The sequence below is a fragment of the Pleurodeles waltl genome, chromosome 8 (genome assembly GCF_031143425.1).
Source record: "Pleurodeles waltl isolate 20211129_DDA chromosome 8, aPleWal1.hap1.20221129, whole genome shotgun sequence".
Classification (NCBI taxonomy): domain Eukaryota; kingdom Metazoa; phylum Chordata; class Amphibia; order Caudata; family Salamandridae; genus Pleurodeles; species Pleurodeles waltl.
Window position 1 is genome coordinate 469,141,120 of NC_090447.1, and position 26,370 is coordinate 469,167,489.

The following is a 26,370-nucleotide window of genomic DNA, read 5'->3' on the forward strand; positions in this document are numbered from 1 at the left end:
TATATACAAATATGTACACCAACTACACAAGTCCGGATAGTGTACCAATCATTGTCCGTGGACGACTGGTCCCAAAATGCATGGGCGAAGCCCACACAAGATACCTGACTGGAAACGGAGAGAACACTGCTGGAGCATCAGATCGAAAATAAACAGGCACATCAGGGGGAGCGGGAGGGGGGCACCTCAGCCAGATGAACGCACAACGTCACTGCTGCACGAGGGGGCTCCATGCCCATTGCTATATCCTGGGGAGTGCAAAGCCACAGTCTCTCAAGTCTCTCCAGTGGGTGTTTTGCCCACTTCTTTTTCCTGGGGAGTGCAAAGCCACAGTCTCTCAAGTCTCTCCAGTGGCTGGTTTGCCCATTGCTTTATCCTGGGGAGTGCAAAGCCACTGTCTCTCAAGTGGATGTCATTCTCCACTCGTTCTAGAGGGAGCATGGTGCCCGAGTGCTTCATCCTGCAAAAGGACTGAGGTAGTGGATGTATTTCTCTACTGATTCTGGAGGGGGCCTGGTGCCCAGAGTGCTTCATCCTGCCAAGGACTGAGGTAGTGGATGTATTTCTCCACTGGTTCTGGAGGGGGCCTGGTGCCCAGAGTGCTTCATCCGGCCAAGGACTGAGGTAGTGGATGTATTTCCCCACTGGTTCTGGAGGGGGCATGTTGCCCAGAGTGCTTCATCCTGCCAAGGACTGAGGTAGGGGATGTATTTCTCCACTGGTTCTGGAGGGGGCATGGTGCCCAGAGTGCTTCATACTGCCAAGGACTGAGGTAGTGGATGCATTTCTCCACTGGTTCTGGAGGGGGCATGGTGCCCAAAGTGCTTCATCCTGCCAAGGACTGAGGTAGTGGATGTATTTCTCCACTGGTTCTGGAGGGGGTCTGGTGCCCAGAGTGCTCCACGTGCAGTGTGGCCAGTACCATTCCCTCACCTGGGTGTGTGTGCCACGAGATAGCCGAGGAACAGGTAGCATGATACACCAAGGAGGCAGCGACATACCTCACACTGCTGCAGTTTCACCTTCCACCTGCTGGTGCAAACAGTGATGGAAGTCATGCCTCATGGAACCTGGCCAGGGTCCAGGAACTCTCCTCCAGCCTCAGACAACTGACCACTGGGGATGGTAGTCATGTCAGCGGTGGTGCCACTGTCCGAGCATGTCGCGGGGCTAGTGGCGGTGCTTGCGGTGGTGTCTGTGGCGGCGGTGCTGGCGGTGGTGCATGGGTCAGCACCTGCTGAGGGACACAGCAGGACGTCTCCTGCCGCCTCGGACAGCTGCCCACTGGGGAAGGTGCTGGGGACTGTCGCTGAGGCTGTAGACGTACTGGTGGGTGTGCAGGTGGCGATGCAGGTTTCGGTGCAGGTGGCGGTGCAGGTGGCGGTGCTGGTGGCGGGGCAGCTAGCGGTGTTCGCCGCCATACAGGTTGGTGTTGTCGTGGACAGAACGGGTTACACTGGTCCCTCATCGTTGCCACCGTGCCCTGACCTGCTCTTCTGCTTTTATCCCTTCCCCACCTTTGATGGTGCCACAGGTGTCTTGCCACTATCCCCTTTTGTTTTTGCGGAGCCCTTGGTGGCTGGTAGGTGCGGCTTCTCCATCCGAGATGTGGGCACCTTCTTCAGCTTGGCAGGTGGCGGAATGTCCTTGCCCTTGCTACGTGGCACACTGGCAGCCCTGATGGGTGGTGCACTTGATGACCCCGCAGTTGCTGGCACCACTGTGCCTGGGGATTTGGTGGCTGAGGTGCTGGGCTGGGACCTGGAAAGCCTGGCCCTAGGGGAAGGACGGGGGGAGGTGAAGGGAAGAGGTCAAGGGTTGCCACAAAATATTTTTTAGACACACCAGGACAGGAAGATGGAGTGGGTTTGGGAGTGGAGGAAGAGGTAGTGGTTGTAGGAGGTGTACATCTGCTGAATTTGGGGGAAGGTGCATGGGCCGGAGGCTGTTGTGAGGTGGATGGCTGCTGGGTGGGTGTGTACCTGCGTTTGTGTACTTTGGGAGGAGGGCTCACAGACACACTGGGAGAGGACACAGGGGATGTGTGAATGGTAGTGGAGGTGGTGATTGCACGTGAGCAGTGTGTGGTGATGGGCGTGCTGGTGATGGAGGTAGTGGCTGAGGATGTAGTGCATTCAGGTGTGAGTGGAGACGAGACAGGAAGGGAGGAGGAGGACGTGGAGGAGGGGGACACAGTGGAGGCAGTGGCTGTTGCTGTGTCTGCATGGGGATGGTGCCTGTGTGAGTTCCTGTGGGATGTGTGTTGCTTATGTTTTCCTGAGCCACTTTTGTGTGTTGATGTGTGTTCATGCTGGTCTGATGGTGTGCTTGGGATAGGCTGAGGTAGAGGGGATTGGGTCTGGGTAGTGGAAGTTGGAGAGGGGAGGCTGAACACAGGGGCAATGGCCGTCATCAGTGCTGAGGCCAGAGCCTGAAATGCTCTCTGTTGGGCCGCCTGCCCAGAATGAATGCCCTCCAGGTATGCATTTTTTGTTGCAAATGCCTCTCAACACCATGGATGTTATTCAAAATGGTAGATTGCCCAACAGTGAGGGATCTCAGGAGGTCAATAGCTTTCTCACAGAGGGCAGCAGGGCTGACTGGGGCAGGGGCTGAGGTGCCTGGGGCGAAGGAGATGCCCACCCTCCTGGGTGAGCGGGCATGGGACACACGCTGAGGAGCTGCTTGGAGGGCAGAGCTGGTGGGGTTGTGGCGGCTGTACCTGTTGATGCCATGGGCACAAAGGTGCCCGCCACCGCAAGGGAGCTCCCATCAGAGGAGGAGTCGCTGACACTGATGTATGCTCCTGTCCCCACCATGGACCTCCCCTCGCCCTCCGTCTCACTGGTTGCTTCAGACTCCGTTGCTTCACCTTCCAGGGCCAAGTGGTTTGCAGCTCCCTCCTGCTCCGGTGCCACTGCTCCTCTGCCTGATGATACTATTGCACACAAGAACAGGGAGACAACAAAAGGGGGGGGAAGACAGAAGAAAAACATGTTCAGTGCATGCAACACCACTACCGTTGGTGGACACAACACATAGGGAGCAGCCCTTAGCACTACGCCATGCACTAACAGTTCCTAGAAAATTCACAAGTTATGGGGTACGAGGCCTAAGCCCAATTGCTGCACACCTAGAAGTCAGAGGAGCCTGACTAGGTGTAGATGGCTCTTACCACTAGTGGGGTTGGGGTGCCACATAGCCTGCCTCACAAGGGACCTTGCCTACCAAGTTTGCCTTGGCCTAGTGGAACACACTGCCCACCACCCCCACCCAGACACCTTGTGATGATCGCAGAGTCAGCTGAATGAGAGTGCACTCACCCCCCTGTGGCTGCTGTGATGCCCTCAAGCGCCCATCCAACTCCGGATAGGCCACCGCCAGGATCTGGGACATCAGGGGGGTCATGATGCGACGGGCACCCCTTCCACGTTGGGAGGCCATCCCCAGCTGGGCCTCCGCTGTCTTCTTGCTCCAGCGGTGCAGGTCCTCCCATCTTTTACGGCAGTGAGTGCTCCGTCTGTGGTAGACCCCCAGGGTCCGGATGTCCTTGGTGATGGCACGCCAAATACCCTTCTTCTGGAGGGCGCTGACCTAGAGGAATGGTACAGGGGGAAAGGAAATTACTCACCCATCCGGACTGTCATACTCATTGCCCACCAGTTCCCACCCATGCCCTGACGCACATACACTCACCATCCGCACATGCAGGCCTCAGCCCACATCTTGTTTCTTCCATTCACACCACTCAAAACAGGCATTGCCAACGTGGGAGGGGTGCCCGTCGAACCATGACCCCCCTGATGTTCCGGATCCTGGCAGTGGCCTACCCTGAGTTGGATGGGTGCTTGAGGGCATCACAGCAGACACAAGGGGGTGAGTACACTATCATTCAGCGGACTTCGCGCAGTGAAGGTGTCTGGGTGGGGGAGGAGGGCTGTGGGTTTCCCTTGGCCAGGGCGAGTTCCACAGGCTAGGCCCCTCCGTAATGCAGGCCATGTGGCACCCCACCCCACCTCTGTAGAGTGGCAAGTACAGGTATTCATGCCCCTGTGTCATCTATGTGTGCAGATGTCGACCATAGCCATGTAGGCCATATCCCAGGAATTGCATCTGTAGAGCCCAACAGCACGACGTAGTGCAGGGGGCTGCTGTGTCTGTATTGTCCGCCAACAGTAGCGGTAAGCCATGCACTCAACCTGTCTTTCTTCTGTCCCCCCCCCCTTTTTGTGGTCTCCCTGTTCTTGTGTGCATCAGCATCATCAGGTGGAGGTCCAGTGGCACCGGAGCACGAGGGAGCTGCATCCCACATGGCCATGGAGGCCCACACCACGGACTCAGAATACACCAGTGGGACGGAGGGCGAGGGGAGCACCAAGGCGGTCACAGGATCTGCAACCAGCGACACAAACTCGTCGTCCGATGGGAGCTCCCTTGTGGTGGCGGCAAAATCTGTGCCCCCCACTTCTACAGGTACAGCCGACACCCCCCCTACCAGCACCGCCCTCCCAGCAGCCCCTCAGCCTTCGCCCAATGCCCGCTCACCCAGGAGGGTGGGCATCACCTTCACCCCAGGCACCTCAGCCCCTGCCCCTGTCACCTCTGCTGCACACAGTGAGGAGGCCATTGACCTCCTCAGGTCCCTCACTGTTGGGCAGTCTACCATTTTGAATGCCATCCAGGGTGTAGAAAGGGAATTGCAAAACAGAAATGCATTCCTGGAAGGCATTCATTCTGGTCAGGCTGCCCTTCATCGAACCCTGCAAACTCTGGCCTCAGCACTGATTGCAGCCATTGTCAATGTGTCTAGCCTCCCCCCTCCAACTCCCTCCACCCCGACCCAATCCCCTGTACCTCAGCCTATCCCAAGCACACCTACAGACCAGCATGCACACACGTCAACACACAAGGGAAGCTCAGGCAAACATAAGCACCACACATCCCACAGGCACTCACGTAGACATCACACACATACAGACACACCAACATCCACTGCCTCCACTGTGTCCCCCTCCTCCTCCTCTCCCTCCTCCCTCCCAGTCTCGTCTACACTCACACCTACATGCACTACCACTACAGCCACTGCATCCCGCACCAGCACACCCACCACCACACCCCACTCACGTGCAGTCACCACCCCACTCCCATTTACACGTCCCCTGTGTCCTCTCCCAGTGTGTCTGTGACGCCCCCTCTGAAGATACACAAACGCAGGCACACACCCACCCAACAGCCATCCACCTCATGACAGCCTCCAGCCCATGCACCTGCACCCAAATCCACAAAACTTACACCTCCTACAACCACCACCTCTTCTTCCACTCCCAAACCCCCTCCATCTACCCGTCCCAGTGTCTCCCAAAAACTTTTCCTTGTCCCCCTTAACCTATTTCCTACCACCCCCTCCGTCCAACGCATAGGTCCCGTACTAGCACCTCAGCCAAAAAATCTCCGGGACCAGTGGTGCCTGTTGTTACAGGTATGTGGAGTGCACCGGCCACCAGGACAGCCAGTGTGGCACGGAGCCACAGCACAGCCAGTCCCCCCCGTGAAGCACCAGAAGTTGGACAGTGCCCGGCGGGAGAGGGGGAAGACTCCAGCCAGCCAAGCCGCTCACAAGGGTCCCGGGGGGAGTGTCGACTCAGCTGTGACTCCTCCCAAGGTGGGGAAGAGGGCAGAAGAAATCTCCAAAGTCTGGGAGGAGCAGCACGGCGGAGAGGACCGCCATCATCCCCGCTGCCCAGGAGGCCACCGCCAGCCCCATCGTCACTGGCCAGGAGGCCACCGCCAGAGTCACTGCCCAGGAGGCCAGCCCCATCGTCACTGGCCAGGAGGCCACCACCAGAGTCACTGCCCAGGAGGCCAGCCCCATCGTCACTGGCCCGGAGGCCACCGCCAGCCCCATCGTCACTGCCCAGGAGGCCACCGCCAGCCCCAGAGTCACTGCCCAGAAGGCCACTGCTAGCCCCAGAGTCACTGGCCAGGAGGCCACCGCCAGCCACAGCCCAGCTGGCCAGGAGGGCCCCGCAAGCCACAGCCCAGCTGACCCATAAAGGACCGCCAACCACAACCCAGCTGGGTAATGAAGGACCGCCTTGGCAAGCACAGCTGAACAGGCCAGGGACTGCTGAACAGGGCAAAGACCGCCATGGAATGCACCGCTGAACAGGTCTGACACTGGCAACGCAAGCACCGCTGAACTGGCCGGGGAACGCTGAACAGGGCAAAGACCGCCATGGAATGCACCGCTAGCCCATTTGCGGCAGGGGCAGTGACGCAACTAGGACCGTCATGGGGTGTGTGCTGCACTCTGGGCACCAGTCCCCCTCCAGAACCAGTGGAGACTGTTATCTACTTTAGAGACTGTGGCTTTGCACTCCCCAGGATTGAACAGTGGACAAACCACCCACTGTAGAGACTTGTGAGACTGTGGCTTTGCAATCCCCAGGATTGAACAATGGGCAAACCACCCACTGTAGAGACTTGAGAGAATGTGGCTTTGCACTCCACAGGATGCAGCAGTGGGCAAACCACCCACTGTAGAGACTTGAGAGACTGTGGCTTTGCACTCCCCAGGATTCATCAATGGGCATGGAGCCCCCTCATGGATCTGGCGTGGCGCACACTTCCCTTCCCCCTGAGGTGCCTGTTGTATTTCTATCTGATGCCCCTGCAGTGTTCTCTCCGTTTTGATCAGGTCTTTTTGTTTGGGCCTCGCCCATGAATTTTGGGCCCAGTGGTCCATGGACAATGCATGGTGCATTACCTGCACTACTTATTGTGGTGTATATTTTGTTTAATGTGTGTATATATATGTATGTGTTTGCTTCTTGTATTTTGATATATTACAATGGCTCAACTCATTTACTTTTGTGTTTGCATTCTTCCGGGGGGGTTGGGGGGTGTTACTGTAATGTATAGATATGCATTGGTGTGTGTGTTGTAGTAAGTGAGGGTTGGGTGGGAGATGGGATGTTGGTAGTGTGTGTCCCTGTGCTTTTGCCTCCCCCCTCCCCTATGTCGTAGGTGCAGTACTCACCGTGCTCTTCGCCGCCGGCGTTGATGATCCTCGTATAGGCGCAGGAAGACTATCGCTGGCAGAATATGGAGTTCCGGCTCTATGGTGACCCGCTTCCTTGTGGAGTGTGTAGAGGTGAGCGTTTTCCCTTTGAAATGGCTGTTTCCGCCGTGTTTTTATCTGCGGTGAATCCGCACCGGAAAAGGTGGCGGATTGGTAGGTTGTGATACTGTGGGCGGTACATTGTCCTCTGCCTGTCTGTTGGCGCTGACCGCCGCACTGTTTGTCTGTACCGCCGTGGCGGTCGGAGTGTTAAAGTGGCTGTCTTTGTTGGCGGTTCCCGCCATGGTCATAATTCAATTTTTTTTAACGCCGCTTTAACACCGTCCGCCAGGGTTGTTATGACCACCAAAGTGTCTTAAGTCTTTTAAAAGCAAACAAAGTCTCTTTTTAGCACAAAGTACCTGGTTCGCTTGAAAAAACTCTGCAATGGGGCGCAGAGGAGGAGAAGCGTGGAAACAAAGAGGGTGTGCGTTGATTTCTCAGGCCACACACGGTGATGCGTCGTTTAGTCTCCACGCAGGGACGGTGGATCCTCTTCGGGTTGCGGGATTTCCAGACGCCCCGGGGTCTCTGCATGGAATCCTGGGCTTGTGGAGCGGAGTCACAATCGCTGCGTTGTTCCGGTCGGTGTTGCATGGAAATTTCTTCCGCACAGCAGGCGCTGCGTCGATTTCCCCTCTGAAAGTTAGGCCGCGTTGTCCCAGGTCGGCTGTGCGTCGATCCGGTGGGCCGTGCGTTGAAGTTCCGTCGCAATGCAGGCGCGGCGTCGATCTTCTCCTTGCGAAGTCGGGCTGTGTCGTTCTGGTTTGGCGTGCGGTGAATTTCTCAACGCAGGGCAGGCTGTGCGTCGAATTTCCACTGCACAAGGAGTCCAGTTGCAAGAGACAAGCTCTATCCAAACCCTTGGAGAGCACTTCTTCACCACAGCCAGGGAGCAGCAAGGCAGCAGGGCAACAGCAAGGCAGCAGTCCGTCACAGAAAGCAGTCAGGTGAGTCCTTTGGGGAGCCAGGCAGTTCTTCTTGGCAGGATGCAGGTTCTGGTTACAAGTTTCTTCTCCAGGAAGTGTCTGAGGTGGTAGGGAAGAGGCCCTGTTTGTATACCCAAATGTGCCTTTGAAGTGGGGGAGACTTCAAAGAGTGGCTTAGAAGTGCACCAGGTCCCCTTTCAGTTCAATCCTGTCTGCCAGGGTCCCAGTAGGGGGTGTTGCAGTCCTTTGTGTGAGAGCAACCCCTCCACCCTCCCAGGAAGACCTATTCAAAATGCAGATGTATGCAAGTGAGGCTGAGTATCCTGTGCTTGGGGTGTGTCTGAGTGAATGAACAAGGAGTTGTCAACTAAACCCAGCCAGACGTGGATTGTAAGGCACAGAAAGATTTAAGTGCAGAGAAATGCTCACTTTCTAAAAGTGGCATTTCTAAAATAGTAATGTCAAATCCAACTTCACCAGTCAGCAGGATTTTGTATTACCATTCTGGCCATACTAAATATGACCTTCCTACTCCTTTCAGATCAGCAGCTTCCACTTCAACAAGGTATGAGGGCAGCCCCAATGTTAGCCTATGAAGGAAGCAGGCCTCACAGTAGTGTAAAAACGAATTTAGGAGTTTTACACTACCAGGACATGTAAACTACACAGGTACATGTCCTGCCTTTTACCCACACAGCACCCTGCCCTAAGGGTTACCTAGGGCACACCTTAGGGGTGACTTATATGTAGAAAAAGGGGAGTTTTAGGCTTGGCAAGTACTTTTAAATGCCATGTCGAATTGGCAGTGAAACTGCACACACAGACCTTGCAATGGCAGGCCTGAGACAAGGTTAAGGGGCTACTTAAATGGGTGGAACAATCAGTGCTGCAGGCCCACTAGTATCATTTAATCTACAAGTCCTGGGCACATATATTGCCTTCTACTAGGGACTTATAAGTAAATTAAATAGTCCAATTGGGTATGATCCAATGTTACCATGTTTAAAGGGAGAGAGCATATGCACTTTAGCACTGGTTAACAGTGGTAAAGTGCGCAGAGTATAAAAACCAGCAAAAACAGTGTCCAAAAATTGGAGGGAGGCAGGCAAAAAGTTAGGGGTGACCACCCCAAGGCTGTCAGGTCTAACACTAAAGGTAACACCATCAAACACAGACTTCTGTGGGGGAAACTAGCGGATCTGAAGGAAACTCTTCCTAATGTCCATGTTCTACATACACTGCGACACCAGCGCATTGGAATATACATTGCTGGAAATACACTGGCTGATGAAGCAGCCAAATCAGCAGTAGCTACAGCTTCTGTTGCTGCAGTAACCTGTTCTAGAACGGATCTGGACGATGACATATGGGCTGCCATAAAAGCCACGCCTGAAGGCACTCAATTACCAAAAGCATTTCCTGCTAAATATTCCTACTGAGTGGGAGGCTTCTTAGACACGGAATTAAAAATACCAGGCGTGGGAGTTCGAGTAATTCCCAATGAAGACCTAACACCAGAGTTGATCAAAGCAGCGCATGAGGGAGTTGCGTCTGCCCATGCTGGTGTGGCAGCTACAATATCATTATTGCAGGCTTGTTATTGGTGGCCAGGTCTCTACAAACAGACCAAGCAGTATGTCCTTTGTTGTGATATCTGCCAACAAATTAAGGGGTCCACCATCAAACCCCCACCGCAGACACCCCTCCTAATTTCAAACAAACCATTACAATGTGTGTACTTGGACATTGTGGTCCCCTGACACCAGATAGTGCATACAAATACATTTTAGTCACTGTTGACTCTTGCTCCAGATTTCCATGGGTGTGGCTACAATGCTCGGCTGACGCTCAGATTGATATTAAAGATTTGCAAGTCTTTATCTGCACATATGAAGTTACGGCTTTCCACTCGGACCAGGGCCCTGCCTTTGCCTCAGGGTCATTCAGGGACACAATGGCTTCATTAGGGGTCCAACTCCCTTACTCGTCTACATTTCATCCTGAGGAAAATAGTGTTGTGGAGTGACTAAACCAAGATTTAAAGCAATCCTTAAATGTAGAGTTTTAGGTACTGGTCATAGTTGTCTTAATCACCTGAATGGAGTCCAGTGAGCACTTAATTATCTGCCTAGAAGGTCCCTGGGGGGGTCGTACTTCATACGAGTGCCTGTTTGGAACTTGAATGGATGTTCCAGATCTTGATGGTCCTGGTGTTGAGGTGGCAGAAACATCCTTTGACATAAATGAACGTGTCTCTGTCTTGCAGGTATTTCAACAGTTCCGTGACGACAACGCCTCTGCCAATGCTGCCTCCGTAGGAACTAAGGATGTATCAATAACATCTACCGGCTGGATTCCAAAGGTTGCGGCTCTAGTACATGAAAATGTTGCTGTGAAAAAGGAGTTCAGTCCTTCCTATCGTGCACCGGTCCCAGTCCTGGGAATATACGGTACCAGAACTCTCATTCTACCACTGCAGCCTGGTGCTAAAGAACACCGCTTTGTCTATCGACAATGTCAAGTTACATCATGTGGCCGATCCTGCACAGCAGACCAAGATGAACAACTTGTAGTACCCGAATCCCTCTCACTACTAGTTAAGATGTCCCTCCACAAGTTTTGAGTAGCAATGCTGACTCCTCTCCAAGCTTGGGGAGGGTGGAAAATGATCTTACATTAGTTCCACTAACATCAATTGTAATAAGTAACACAGAAATTGCTGATCTATTTGATTCGACTTCTACACAAACAGATCATCATTTACAGTGAACCACCGCGGGAGACACCTACCAGTTCTCCTCCTTCAAATACGGCTCCAGTTTTTGCACAAACTGCTTCTGGATGCTTTGCCGACATCAGTGATACCTTTTTGGACTCATTTGCCTCTTCTACACCTGAACTGCCAAAAACACATAAACTGATAAATTGGCTTAAAACAAATTACTTTTTCTTTCCATGGAACTATCTGTGGCTTTCCTTGACTATATTAGCTTACCTCCTTTGGATTGGTTTTGTTATTACTTTCTTTCTATTATTACATGGTCACTACCTTCCTGAAAGATCAACAGTTGAATTGGTGGATGAGGTCCTAAAACCCAATTTTTCTTCTCACAAGGCCCGCAGAGACTTGTCTTTCGTGAACATTTCCGCTATACCAATTCCTGATGGGATTGTTTGGGATAAAGTCACATTTGATATATACGGCCTGACAGAGGTCATTCAAATACTATATGTGTTTAAACTTTCTATGAGTGATGTAATAATACCCAGAGTTGTTTATGTTGACTGGGATGTGAAAACAGTTGATTCTATGGTGACTGACTTGCAGTATTTTACTGTATTTGAAAGTTATCAAATCAAATCAAATCATTAACATTTATAAAGCGCGCTACTCACCCGTGCGGGTCTCAAGGCGCTAGGGGAAAAAGGGGGGGTTATCGCTGCTCGAACAGCCAGGTCTTTAGGAGTCTCCGGAAAGCGGAGTGGTCCTGGGTGGTCCTGAGGCTGGTGGGGAGGGAGTTCCAGGTCTTGGCCGCCAGGAAGGAGAAAGATCTCCCACCCGCCGTGAAGGTGCGGATGCGAGGGACAGCAGCGAGTGCGAGGCCAGAGGAGCGGAGGAGGCGGGTGGGGACGTAGAAGCTGAGGCGTCTGTTGAGGTATTCCGGTCCCTTGTCGTGGAGGGCTTTGTGTGCGTGGGTGAGAAGTCGGAAGGTGATCCTTTTGCTGACAGGGAGCCAATGCAGGTGTCTCTGGTGTGCGGAGATGTGGCTGCTGAGGGGTATGTCGAGGATGAGGCGGGCCGAGGCGTTTTGAATGCGTTGCAGGCGATTTTGGAGTTTGGCTGTGGTCCCGGCATAGAGGGTGTTGCCGTAGTCCAGGCGGCTCGTGACGAGGGCGTGGGTCACGGTTTTTCTGGTGTCGGCGGGGATCCAGCGGAAGATCTTGCGGAGCATGCGGAGGGTGAGGAAGCAGGCGGAGGACACGGCGTTGACTTGCTTGGTCATGGTGAGAAGAGGGTCCAAGATGAAGCCGAGGTTGCAGGCGTGGTTTGTGGGGGTCGGTGCGGTGCCGAGGGGCGTGGGCCACCAGGAGTCATCCCAGGCGGACGGGGTGTTGCCGAGGATGAGGACTTCCGTTTTTTCAGAGTTCAGCTTTAGGCGGCTGAGCCTCATCCAACCTGCGACGTCCTTCATACCCTCTTGTAGGTTGGTCTTGGCGCTGGCAGGGTCCTTGGTGAGGGAGAGTATAAGTTGGGTGTCGTCGGCGTAGGAGGTGATGATGATGTCGTGCTTGCGTACGATGTTGGCGAGGGGGCTCATGTAGACATTGAAGAGTGTCGGGCTGAGTGATGAGCCTTGGGGTACGCCGCAGATGATCTCGGTGGGTTCTGAGCGAAACGGAGGGAGGTAAACTCTTTGGGAACGGTTTGAGAGGAAGGAGGCGATCCAGTCCAGGGCCTGGCCTTGGATTCCAGTGGAGCGGAGGCGGGTGATTAGGGTGCGGTGACAGACGGTGTCAAAGGCAGCCGAGAGGTCGAGCAGAATGAGGGCGACTGTTTCACCGTTGTCCATCAGGGTTCTGATGTCGTCAGTGACTGAGATGAGGGCGGTTTCAGTGCTGTGGTTGGTTCGGAATCCGGTTTGTGAGGGGTCGAGCAGGTTGTTGTCTTCCAGGATGGTGGTCAGCTGTTTGTTGACGGTCTTCTCTATTACTTTGGCTGGGAAAGGCAGAAGAGAGATGGGGCGGAAGTTTTTTAGGTTGCTCGGGTCAGCCGTAGATTTCTTTAGTAGGGCGTTGACTTCGGCGTGTTTCCAGCATTCGGGGAAGGTAGCAGAAGAAAAAGAAGAGTTGATGACGGTCTGGAGGTGATGGGCGATGATGTCGTTGGGTTTGTTAAAGATGAAGTGCGGGCAGGGGTCCGAAGGGGCGCCGGAGTGGATAGAGTTCATGATGGATTTGGTTTCTTCCGTGTTGATGTGGGACCAGTTGTTGAGGGTGATGGCCGTGGATGCCGGTTCGGTGGTGTATGGTTGGGTCTGGTGTCCGAAGCTGTCGTGGAGGTCGCTAATCTTGCGATGGAAGAAAGTGGCGAGGGATTCGCACAGATCCTGTGAGGGCGTGACGGCGTTGGCGCTGGGGTTGGAGAACTCCTTAACGATGCTGAAGAGTTCTCTGCTGTTGTGTCTGTTTTTGTCCAGTCTGTCGGTGAAAAACTTCCTTTTGGCAGCGCGGATCATTTGGTGGTCATGTTGTCAGCGGTGCGGTCCTTGCGCCAGGCTTTCTCAAGGGTGCGACAAGTTTTCTTTGATTCTTTGAGGGTGTCAGAGAACCAGAGAGGTTTTTTGGTGTTGGTCTGTCAATGCGTGCGTTTGAGGGGAGCAAGGATGTCTGCGCAGTTGGAGATCCAGTTTGTGAGGTTGAGGGCTGCGTCGTTGGGGTCGGTGGTGAGGGTGGGTTGGTTGGCGGCGAGTGCGGAGAAGAGTTGCTCTTCGGGGATCTTGTTCCACTGTCGACGAGGGATGGGTTGGGTTCGGAGGTGGCGGGTCTCGCGTCGGAATGTGAAGTGGACGCAGCTGTGGTCGGTCCAGTGTAGGGCGGAGGCGTGGCTGAAGAAGACGTGTTTGCTGGCGGAGAAGATGGGGTCAAGCGTGTGTCCGGCGATGTGGGTGGCGGTGTTCACCAGTTGTTTGAGGCCGAGGTTGGCGAGGTTGTCGAGCAGGGTGGTGGTGTTGGGGTCGTTGTTTTGTTCCAGATGGAAGTTGAGGTCACCTAGGAGGATGTAGTCCGGCGAGGCGAGGGCGTGCGGGGAGATAAAGTCGGCGATGGCGTCGCTGAAAGGGGCGCGTGGCCCGGGAGGACGGTAGACGAGGGATCCTCTGAGGGTGGTCCTCGGATCGGTGCGAATCTGAAAATGCATGTGTTCAGCGGCGAGAGGGGTGTCTTTGGTGGAGGTGGTGACGCTGATGGAGTCTTTGAAGACGATGGCGATACCTCCTCCTACCTGGTTGGTGCGGTCTTTTCTGGAGATCTTGTAGCCTTCGGGGATGGCAGTAGCGATGTCAGGGGCCGAGGAGGCGTTCATCCAGGTCTCCGTGATGAAGGCGACGTCCGGTGCTATGGAGTCCAGGAGGTCCCAGAGTTCAATGGCATGTTTGTGGACGGAGCGAGCGTTGACTAGGATGCACTTGAGGTGGTTGATGGCACGTGGGCTTGTGGTCGTGGTTGTTGCGTGGTGGAAGGTGCGTTTGCAGGAGTTGCAGGCGAAGGGTCTATGGGTGCGTTTGGGGTGAGCTTGGAAGCAAGTGTTGGAGCGTCCTGGGTTGAGGGCGTGGAGGGTGGTGGGGTCGTAGCGGGTCAGCGGGGCTTGGGAGAGCTGGGGACCAGGGGTCGTGGCGCTGGGCGCAGGCCAGGCGCGGACAGGCGCAGACGGGCTTGCCTCTGGCGCGCCCGCTGCGCGCAGTCGCGCAGCAGCCGCCATATGAGGTAGGAGGGGGGGGAGGGGTCAGGTGGGGGTGAATGGGAGCTGGGGGGGTGGGGGCGTGCAGGAGGTCGCAGCGGGAAAGCGCGAGGGAGGGGGGGACAGGTAGAGTGAGAAGAGCTGGGGAGGGGGGTTTAAGGGTGGAGGGGGGTGAGTGTTAGGAGGTTTAGGAGATAAGGGAGAAAGATAGGAGTAGGGTTGAGAAGATAGAGCAGGGGGGTTGTAGAGGTGGGTGAGGGTGAGAGGTAGAGTGAGAGGATAGGAAGATAGGTAATAGAGGGGGTGAGGGGGGAGAGATAGAGAAATAGATAGAGAAAATAGATAGATAGGGAAATCGATAGATAGGGAAATAGATAGAGAGATAGGAAGATAGGAGGAGGTGGAGAGTGAGGGAGTTAGATAGTGGGATAGAGAGATAGAGAGATAGGTAGATAGGAGGAGTGAGGGAGGTAGATAGTGAACGGGTTAGATAGGGGAGGTAGAGAGGGGGATGCGAGTGGGGGGGGATGAGGCAGGAGCAGGAGGGCAGGCGCGGGGAGAAGAGGACGGAGGAGGCAGAAGAGCCGAAGGCAGATGACAAGAAGAACAGAAGACAAGAAGAACAGAGGAACAGAAGACCAGAAGAACAGAAGACCGGAAGGAGAGAAGAAAGGAAGATCAGAAGACCGGAAGGAGAGAAGAAAGGAAGACCGGAAGAACACAGAAGAACACAGAAGAACACAGAAGAAGATACAGAAAACGAAGAACAGAGGGCAGAAGACCACAGAAGAAGATGAGGAAGAAGAGAAGAAGAGTGAAGACGGGGGAAAGAAGAGTACAGAAGAAGATTACAGACGAGGAGCGAGGAGGAAGAACAGAAGAACAGAGAAGAAGAAAAGAAGAAAAGAAGCAGGAGCAGGAGAGAGGGTGAGTAGCGCGGGGCAGAGCGAGGGGCTGGGAGGGGGGGTACTTACTGTGAGGTGGGTCTCAGGAACTCAGGAACTCAGGAACCTGGAGGAGCTGCAGCGGCAGGGGGAGCGACCTACCCTTGGGTCAAGGGTCGCTACCACTGTCGCGCAGCGGCCGCCATATGAGGTAGGAGGGGGGGAAGGGGTCAGGTGGGGGCGAATGGGAGCTGGGGGGCGGGGCGTGCAGGAGGTCGCGGCAGGAAAGCGCGAGGGGGGGGGACAGGTAGAGTGAGAAGAGCTGGGGGAGGGGGGTTTAAGGGTGGAGGGGGGTGAGTGTTAGGAGGTTTAGGAGATAAGGGAGAAAGATAGGAGTATGGTTGAGAAGATAGGGGAGGGGGGGTTGTAGAGGTGGGTGAGGGTGAGAGGTAGAGTGAGAGGATAGGAAGATAGGTAATAGAGGGGGTGAGGGAGGGGGGGAGAGATAGAGAAATAGATAGAGAAAATAGATAGATAGGGAAATCGATAAATAGGAAAATAGATAGAGAGATAGGAAGATAGGAGGAGGTGGAGAGTGAGGGAGTTAGATAGTGGGATAGAGAGATAGAGAGATAGGTAGATAGGAGGAGTGAGGGAGGTAGATAGTGAACGGGTTAGATAGGGGAGATAGAGAGGGGGATGCGAGTGGGGGAGGGGGATGAGGCAGGAGCAGGAGGGCAGGCGCGGGGAGAAGAGGACGGAGGAGGCAGAAGAGCCGAAGGCAGAAGACAAGAAGAACAGAAGACAAGAAGAACAGAGGAACAGAAGAACAGAAGAACAGAAGAACAGAAGACCGGAAGGAGAGAAGAAAGGAAGATCAGAAGACCGGAATGAGAGAAGAAAGGAAGACCGGAAGAACACAGAAGAACACAGAAGAACACAGAAAAACACAGAAGAAGATACAGAAAACGAAGAACAGAGGGCAGAAGACCACAGAAGAAGATGAGGAAGAAGAGAAGAAGAGTGAAGACGGGGGAAAGAAGAGTACAGAAGAAGAATACAGACGAGGAGCGAGGAGGAAGAACAGAAGAACAGAGAAGAAGAAAAGAAGAAAAGAAGCAGGAGCAGGAGAGAGGGTGAGTAGCGCGGGGCAGAGCGAGGGGCTGGGAGGGGGGTACTTACTGTGAGGTGGGTCTCAGGAACTCAGGAACTCAGGAACCTGGAGGAGCTGCAGCGGCAGGGGGAGCGACCTACCCTTGGGTCAAGGGTCGCTACCACTGTCGCGCAGCGGCAGCCATATGAGGTAAGGGGGGGGAGGGGTCAGGTGGGGGCGAATGGGAGCTGGGGGGCGGGGCGTGCAGGAGGTCGCGGCGGGAAAGCGCGAGGGAGGGGGGGACAGGTAGAGTGTGAAGAGCTGGGGGAGGGGGGTTTAAGGGTGGAGGGGGGTGAGTGTTAGGAGGTTTAGGAGATAAGGGAGAAAGATAGGAGTAGGGTTGAGAAGATAGGGGAGGGGGGTTGTAGAGGTGGGTGAGGGTGAGAGGTAGAGTGAGAGGATAGGAAGATAGGTAATAGAGGGGGTGCGGGAGGGGGGAGAGATAGAGAAATAGATAGAGAAAATAGATAGATAGGGAAATCGATAGATAGGGAAATAGATAGAGAGATAGGAAGATAGGAGGAGGTGGAGAGAGAGGGAGTTAGATAGTGGGATAGAGAGATAGAGAGATAGGTAGATAGGAGGAGTGAGGGAGGTAGATAGTAAACGGGTTAGATAGGGGAGATAGAGAGGGGGATGCGAGTGGGGAGGGGGATGAGGCAGGAGCAGGAGGGCAGGCGCGGGGAGAAGAGGACGGAGGAGGCAGAAGAGCCGAAGGCAGAATACAAGAAGAACAGAGGAACAGAAGAACAGAAGAACAGAAGAACAGAAGACCGGAAGGAGAGAAGAAAGGAAGATCAGAAGACCGAAAGGAGAGAAGAAAGTAAGACCGGAAGAACACAGAAGAACACAGAAGAACACAGAAGAACACAGAAGAAGATACAGAAAACGAAGAACAGAGGGCAGAAGACCACAGAAGAAGATGAGGAAGAAGAGAAGAAGAGTGAAGACGGGGAAAGAAGAGTACAGAAGAAGATTACAGACGAGGAGCGAGGAGGAAGAACAGAAGAACAGAGAAGAAGAAAAGAAGAAAAGAAGCAGGAGCAGGAGAGAGGGTGAGTAGCGTGGGGCAGAGCGAGGGGCTGGGAGGGGGGGTACTTACTGTGAGGTGGGTCTCAGGAACTCAGGAACTCAGGAACCTGGAGGAGCTGCAGCGGCAGGGGGAGCGACCTACCCTTGGGTCAAGGGTCGCTACCACTGTCGCGCAGCGGCCGCCATATGAGGTAGGAGGGGGGGAGGGGTCAGGTGGGGGCGAATGGGAGCTGGGGGGCGGGGGCGTGCAGGAGGTCGCGGCGGGAAAGCGCGAGGGGGGGGACAGGTAGAGTGAGAAGAGCTGGGGAAGGGGGGTTTAAGGGTGGAGGGGGGTGAGTGTTAGGAGGTTTAGGAGATAAGGGAGAAAGATAGGAGTAGGGTTGAGAAGATAGGGGAGGGGGGTTGTAGAGGTGGGTGAGGGTGAGAGGTAGAGTGAGAGGATAGGAAGATAGGTAATAGAGGGGGTGAGGGAGGGGGGAGAGATAGAGAAATAGAGAAAATAGATAGATAGGGAAATCGATAGATAGGGAAATAGATAGAGAGATAGGAAGATAGGAGGAGGTGGAGAGTGAGGGAGTTAGATAGTGGGATAGAGAGATAGAGAGATAGGTAGATAGGAGGAGTGAGGGAGGTAGATAGTGAACGGGTTAGATAGGGGAAATAGAGAGGGGGATGCGAGTGGGGGAGGGGGATGAGGCAGGAGCAGGAGGGCAGGCGCGGGGAGAAGAGGACGGAGGAGGCAGAAGAGCCGAAGGCAGAAGACAAGAAGAACAGAAGACAAGAAGAACAGAGGAACAGAAGAACAGAAGAACAGAAGACCGGAAGGAGAGAAGAAAGGAAGATCAGAAGACTGGAAGGAGAGAAGAAAGGAAGACCGGAAGAACACAGAAGAACACAGAAGAAGATACAGAAAACGAAGAACAGAGGGCAGAAGACCAAGGCAGAAGACAAGAAGAACAGAAGACAAGAAGAAAAGAGGAACAGAAGAACAGAAGACCGGAAGGAGAGAAGAAAGGAAGATCAGAAGACCGGAAGGAGAGAAGAAAGGAAGACCGGAAGAACACAGAAGAACACAGAAGAACACAGAAGAAGATACAGAAAACGAAGAACAGAGGGCAGAAGACCACAGAAGAAGATGAGGAAGAAGAGAAGAAGAGTGAAGACGGGGGAAAGAAGAGTACAGAAGAAGATTACAGACGAGGAGCGAGGAGGAAGAACAGAAGAACAGAGAAGAAGAAAAGAAGAAAAGAAGCAGGAGCAGGAGAGAGGGTGAGTAGCGCAGGGCAGAGCAAGGGGCAGGGAGGGGGGGGGTACTTACTGTGAGGTGGGTCTCAGGAACTCAGGAACCTGGAGGAGCTGCAGCGGCAGGGGGAGTGACCTACCCTTGGGTCAGTTAGGATGTTTATCAATCCAAAGAAAAGGATGGTGACATGTTTTGCTATAATCATTATGGACATCATATCATTCACAGAGCAAGTATCCCAAACACTATCATTAATTATACACAATGGTAACATTGTCCGACTCCACTGCAAGGGAGTTCTAAAACATATTCTGGAAATTTTGCATATTTTTCTGGGCACAATGTTAAAAATACAGAGTCATATTATTTAAAATTGCCATTTATGGAAAATGTACATATATCATTGACAGATACAAAATTCATTTATTCGGATTCCTTTGTTTCCCGGTTGGCTAAAGAAGGTTATGAATATTGGTTGAAGTCGATTTACTTAAAAAGCTTGTGGGGAACAAAAATTGGCAAATAAGGGGAAGGAATCTTTATTTAGAGCATGCTTGATACCGTGTCAAATGATATATTTAAATGAAAGTGCACAACAGACATGTTGTTTAGGCTTAGCTAAAAATAAGGATTTGAATGTGCCCAGCATTCCTATTCCTGCAAAATTTTACAAATGGCAAAAGTATATAAATGCAACTGAAGATCAGCTCGATGAATGGGTCAAAAATGGCATATTTAATGCTTCACTTTCACGTCCTGGTGGGTGGTTATTGTGGTCAATAGATACCATTGGGTGTCACAAACATTTTATCAATTCCACAGGGGTTTCAGAACAAGTAGGCCTGACCGTCGCTATGTGTCATCTGAACATGCAGGTATAGTAACGACATACAGTGTAGGGAGACTATGCCAGCAATGGATGAAAAGTTCCTCACTAGATGCTGTTAGAGAACACCTCAGTCTCCTGTCTAATAATACTGACTTACAGGATTTCCTGATAGGCCCAAGAAAACAACACAGAAAGTGCTTGTCCATGATGAAATTTGGAAGCTTTCTCAACAAGAAGCTGCTGTCCGGTTAAGGTAAATAGATCAAGAAAATTTACAGAAAGCATTAACTGTTGTAGATAATGGGATTACTCCTCTGTCCGACTGGATATACACCTTAAACAACATAGGCCCTCATTCCGAGCCTGGCGGGCGGCGGAGGCCGCCCGCCAGGCTTCCCCCCTCCGAAATACCGCTCCGCGGTCGTAAGACCGCGGAGGGTATTCCGAGTTTTCCCCTGGGCTGGCGGGCGGTCTTCACAAGACCGCCCGCCAGCCCAGGGGAAAACTCCCTTCCCACGATGACGCCGGCTCGTAATAGAGCCGGCGGAGTGGGAAGGTGCGACGGGTGCAGTTGCACCCGTCGCGTATTTCAGTGTCTGCTTTGCAGACACTGAAATACTTTTAGGGGCCCTCTTACGGGGGCCCCTGCCGTGCCCATGCCATAGGCATGGGCACGGCAGGGGCCCCCAGGGGCCCCGCGACTCCCCCTCCCGCCATCCGGTTCCCGGCGGGAGAACCGCCAGGAACTGGATGGCGGGAGGGGGAGTCGGAATCCCCATGCCGGCGCAGCATGCTGCGCCGGCTTGGAGGATTCCTTTGGGGCAGCGGGAAACCGGCGGTGCCACCGCGTCCCACGGCCCTGGCGGACTTGTTCCGCCAGGGTCGTAATGACCCCCATAGTTTCTTCGGCAATAGATATAATACAAAGTGACATGTCCTCTTTACACCATGGACAGAATCAGCTAAGGTCCGTTATGCAGTTAGGTTGGACACTACAGACACTGAAGGCAGGTCGCTTTCCCTGGCAACACGTCAGCGCAAGGGACATATTTTCCACATTTAATTTAACCCAACAACAACAACTAATGGCTAAGAAAGAAGCAACTTATGTCATGTTAAACATTGAAAAATACACGAGGTCATTAATCTGCCTATTTCAACACTGCAATTCATGTCATGCTTAAAACATATTCGAGTGGGCAGATATGAAAGGCTATGAGATAGTTACATCCATGAGGTGTGGGAGCGACCCTTCTCATACAAATGTCTCAGTGGCATTAAAGAGGTCTTTCTTAGTGGTAGTGCATGCAAGATTTCTGTCAGCCATTCAATGGTTTGTAAATAGCTGTCCCTGCAAGGGGCGTGTAGAGCTTCAGCAGCGAATTTGGCTTGTTATCTGAAGGAAGCCCCAGTCCCTTTGATTAGACCTGCGTTCCAGGTGCTCTCGAATGGTAGCTATGTCCTCCTCAATAGCGAGAGCTGTTGTGAGATGCGAGCCGGAATAGTTTACATCGTTTCAGTCTCTAAAATTGTTACAAGCTGTGGGAACATACTTTTTCCTCCTACACGAGTGTAGTAGCTGAGATTTGGCCACATATCGCTACTTCAAATGTGAATTTGGACAAGTTGAGCAGACTTAAGGCTTTTAAACATGGGGCGCTCACATCCGCACGAGCGATCTATGCACTACAGGTTGCGAGGTCATCTGCAGAGATACAGTCCCTTTTAAGTACCAACTTTCCGAGACACTTTGGTGAACTCATGGGACAGATATTTAATGCGTACAGCACTACTGGAATCGCACATTTTTTTAAGGCTGTTGGTTCTGGTTTTGTTCACACATTCTCCTCTATATTAGGCTTAGCACCTCCAGCTATCCACTCAATATTCTCCAGTATTTACGGGTGATTTCCGATAACTTTGGCTATAATAGGTGGCATTTTGCTATTGCTACTTTTTCTGCACAATGGCTGTCCCGCTGCAACAAGAAGGACTCAAAGTGCTTCCAACAGCGCAGCTCTGTCGTGAACGCATGATGCAGTACTTTGGAGCATCACTCCTGGAGCAATTGGAGTGTGACTGGTCTCTGTCATTCAGACCAGTTTTGCATTGTGTGCAACCTGGGTTTCCGTGCCTCTGGTGCTCATTTGAATATGCACTGACAGTTTGTCTTTCTAGGCACCGCTTGCTTTCCTTGGACGCTGACCTGTTGATGTTCTCGCTGAGGGCTCATTACCAGACATGCTCGTTGAGGGTGCGTTTGCTACGGGAAGCTGTTTATGAGTTGCCCTTTGTGGATCATGCAGCTCTCAACTCACTGTTGGGCACACCACGGAACGCTGCTGCCTTGGCTGGAGCACAGGATTTGGAACACAAATGCTTCTTGGTTTTCCTTGGCAATGAACTTCCTAATTTACTACCTGCCGAAGTGGAAGATTTCCTATCTTCAATTATCCCGGACTTTTGAAATGTGGCTTTTTCCTGATGCCACAATTAACATGTTAAACTGTCCTTTTAATACATGCTCAAGTGTCTTTAACTTGTCATTATTGAAATTCCGATATATATGCTTTAGGTTGAATTTTAGTAGCTTTTATACATAACTAGGCTTCGAACCACCTTTGAACCGGCAAGGGGAGGCTGTTGTGTAGCCATTTTAGCTATAGTTTTACTCGTTATTTTAGCAAACTAGGCCTGCCGATGTGCCCTTTAACCTATATTGTATTAAGCTTCTTCATACTAGCCACATTTGCGGTCTTGTTTTATTTTTCTCTATCTAGTTGTTTTTCATCTAGGTCAGCACTGCGTTCTTAAACAAGACATTTCTTTCACTCTGTGCTTTCTCAAGGTTGCAGTGAGCTAGGTTGCCGGCAAAAGTGGTACGCTTTGTCTCAAATGTTCACAGAAACATACACACTATTACATGGGGATCCTTTCTTGGAACATCAGCTGTTTTATTTAAAAAACACTACTTTGACCCCTGTACATTAGAGGGATATTCCAGCCAGATGACCAGGACTGTATGCTGATTGCTGAGTGCTTCACTGCAGCTGCTTATGTAGACTATAGGCCTCTTGCTCAGGTATGAAGGATGACGTCTTCCCAGGTGAACCTTAAGGGCAGAATTAGAGCTTAACATGCTGTGCTCTAACATAGCCTAGGTAGGAACTATTCTTAACAATCTTACTGACAATATGGTAGCGTTATTTTTATGTTTCACTCTCCTTGTCACAATTTTAATCTTGTTGTGCTTCATCGTCCTAGTTTTTGCAATGCATGCTTTATTATCTAAGATGCTTTTACTTCAATAAAACCTTACTGAAATATACTCTGCCACTGATATGTTGAGACTAGGATAATGAGAACCTACGTGACAAAGCAAAACTGCACTTACATATACTGTCCCAAGCAAAGAATCAGTGGGGGAGTGAATTTTGTGCGTGAAACTCCAGGTTTGTGTCTCCCCATAAAATTAATCACAAGGTAGTTGCATGAATGGCACATGGAAACAGAGGCTGACCCAGGGTGAACTGCACTACAACGTATGCCTCTTTGTGCTGAATGGCTGCCATTACATGGTACCTTGACAAAGGAGGACAAAATCATACACCCCAGCGGTGGTCAAGCCGTCACCATCACTGAAAGAGTAAAGACGTAGGCAAACAGGGAGGCAGCAAAGAGCACCCAGAAGAGATTGAGCAAGTTTCACAATAAAAGCCTGGTTACTCTGCCATCTATGCTACACACATGGACAGCACCACCAGTGTTCCCTAGAGACAAAGGGAGAGGAATGGCCCTTTGTGACCAGAACACAGGAAGGAGATCATGTATATACTAACTGCACTAGTACTGCCCTGCAGTGGGCCAGAGACTGATCAGGGAGCCCCACATTGCCACAGGATAGAGTGACCATTGACCCACAACAGGCAAGAGGAGAATTGCATACCCAAGTGGCAAGCTGCCACCATCCCAACTCAAAGAGAAGACAGCTTTTAGTCATCAGACAGGACCAAACCTGTGAGAGATCCATGCAAAGAGAAGACATATGGCCAGATGCCATATTACACCAAGCAAGAGGAGAGCATGGAACAATGCCATGTCATGAAGATGGAAGAAAAGGGACAGGAGAGAAGAGAATGTGACCAGACCTGTCACACGAAAGACCTGGTAACCACAGATGCGTAAGAGAAAAAGATCACAGGGTGAAGAGATGGAGGGCTTGTGCCACTACTGGAGAGTGCACCTGCAGGCACAATCCAGCCACTGAGGTGAAGCGACGACCCTGGTGACTGCTCAGCAGCAGAACCAACTGTAAGCCACCAGCTAGTACGAACAACATCTCTGCCCCACACTTCCCAGTGTGACAGTCCTTTTCCCAGGCCCTGGCTGCTTAATAAGATATGACATTCCTGGTAGCGACCACACATGCTGGAAGGAGACCAACAGCACCAGCAAATACACAAGTCACACGGATGCTAAGTCCCTCCAGACACCTTCTTTTCAGCAAGTCATTGCCATCTGTCAACTAGATCATCTAATGACAACCACACCAATATTGCCATGTGCATTACCTGATTCAACAAAGGATCATCTCATCACCAGAGTGGAGCCTTACCCCAGTAAAGCATCAAGAGATCAACAAGGCACTCCTGGCAACATCAGAGTCCCATAGTCCAGAAAGTAACTGATAGCCCACCCGCACCTGGGTCCTGTTGGCAAGCACACTGACTATGGCCCTCATTCTGACCTCGGGGGTCTTTTCGCAAGACCGCCGAGTTACCGCCGCGGTGAAGACCGCCGACCGCGGCGGTATGCCGCTGTGCGCATTCCGACCGCTGGGAGCGTTCCGCCGGGAAACCGCCGGCAGCCAGACTGGCGGTCGGCGGGAAAGTGGAGACTGGTCAACCTCCACCGCCACGCCAGCAGAACACCGCCCCCAGAATTACGACCCACATTTCTGTGTGGCGGTCTTCTGTTGGCGGTGTGCTGTCGGCGGTCACGTCCCTATGGCTCCCGTCGCCTCCCGGAGGACCAACGCACAAGGTAAGTTGATCGTCCGTGAGGGGAGGGGGTGGGGGGGTGTTGTGTGATGTGTGCGTGCATGGGGGTGTGCAGATGTGCATGTTGGGGTGCGTGCATGTCGGGGTGCGTGTATGTGCATTTCGGGGTGGGGGTGGGGAGGGGGTTCGTACCACCTCTGGGGGGTGGCAGGGGGGTGGAGGGGGTGGGGGGAGGACTCGGGGGGGCAGTGGGGGGTGGGGGGGGACCCCTATCAGTGCCAGGGAAGGAATTCCCAGGCCCCGATAGTGCCTACCGCCATGGTTCGCATGGCGGTTCCCGACCGCCAGAAACCGCGGCGGTAAGCAGGGTCATGATACGGGTGGCGGTCTTGGGGCGACCGCCGGGCCGGAGTGCGCAAACTCCAGCCCGTCGGTCATGACCGCCGTGGCGGTCGGAGTGGGGAAGTGGCGGTCGATCGCGGCGGTGACCGCCGCGCTCAGAATGCCATTTTTTGGACCGCCGGTCTGTTCGCGGTCCGACCGCCGCCTCTCCGCCGACCGCCAAGGTCAGAATGAGGGCCTATGTATCTACCGTTGCGGTTGCACAAACGACTTGGCTGTTGGTCCTGTCGAAGATCCTGCAGTGGCCCACATGCAGTTCTGCACAGTCCATCCGGTCTTGTGGTGACCCATTGAAAAGGACGCAATGGAATCCCTGCACGAAAGATGGTCTGGAAGCTGTTCCATCAACAAGGTACTAGGAAGCACCAGGGCTTAGGAGAAAGGAGTTCAAACATCACCGATGTCTTCCCAGTTTTCGTGGGATTGACCTTCGTGGAGTGTTTTATGAGTAACCTCTGCATCAGACTCCACCAATGCTCCTGATGCACAAAGTTTTAACTGTTTGATACCAACTACATCATCCCGAGAGTACACAAGACTGAGCAACTGTCCGTGAGTGGACACTGACCCAACCATCCAGCTGTCAAAGAATCCAGACTGCGGCTGCACAGTATTCGTGCCCAGCAGTAGCTGGTTAAACAATGGGTTTGGCAAAAGATGCCTGGGTGCTCCCAGCTGCACCTGTCCGCTGCTGTCCTGTGGACTGCCTCTCGAGGCTCAGCGACTTAGTAAGTGTATTGTGTGTTTTTGTTTTATTATTACAGGTTGGACTTTTTTTTTATCTTTAATGAAGTCTTGGAGGAATGTAGTGTCCTGCTGGACGCACATGTGCCCTTCAGCATGTAGTACTTTACCAGCCACTCCCCAAGGGCTGGACTTTACACAAACCCCACACCCATCCAACATAAGCATTACCGGTCAGGTGACCCTGCCAATAAAGGAGCCTGAGTGCAGATGCTTGTGACCAGTTCTGTAACTCCCAAAGCAGTGTCTGTGTTACTCTTTATGCTGCATGTGGGCCTAGGGCCCAGGACATAACAATACAAAATCAAAGATTTTGCCTCATGGCACAAAATCAAAGCTCAATAAAGTTTATTTTTTAATGATGTCACACTTTTGCAGCTTACAGAATTTGATTATTTGGGAATTCAGTTTGCTGTGCTTTGGGAGTGAAAAGTATTTCAAGCTCTAATATACTTAGGCTGACAAGTACACTCTAGATCTATACTGTTGGAAAATGGGTTATTGGTAAGGGCTGGTAAGTACCCACACTTAGAAATAGGCCACTAACCTCCACTTAGGTCCAGTTAGGTCTCAGTAA

General features: G+C 52.5%; 1 protein-coding gene across 1 annotated transcript in view; it reads right to left on the reverse strand.

Annotated features, from left to right (window-relative positions):
* The window catches only part of LOC138250053 (interleukin-18 receptor 1-like), a 462,391-nt gene that overhangs the window by 19,165 nt on the left and 416,856 nt on the right, over positions 1 to 26,370 (reverse strand). The window lies entirely within an intron of this gene.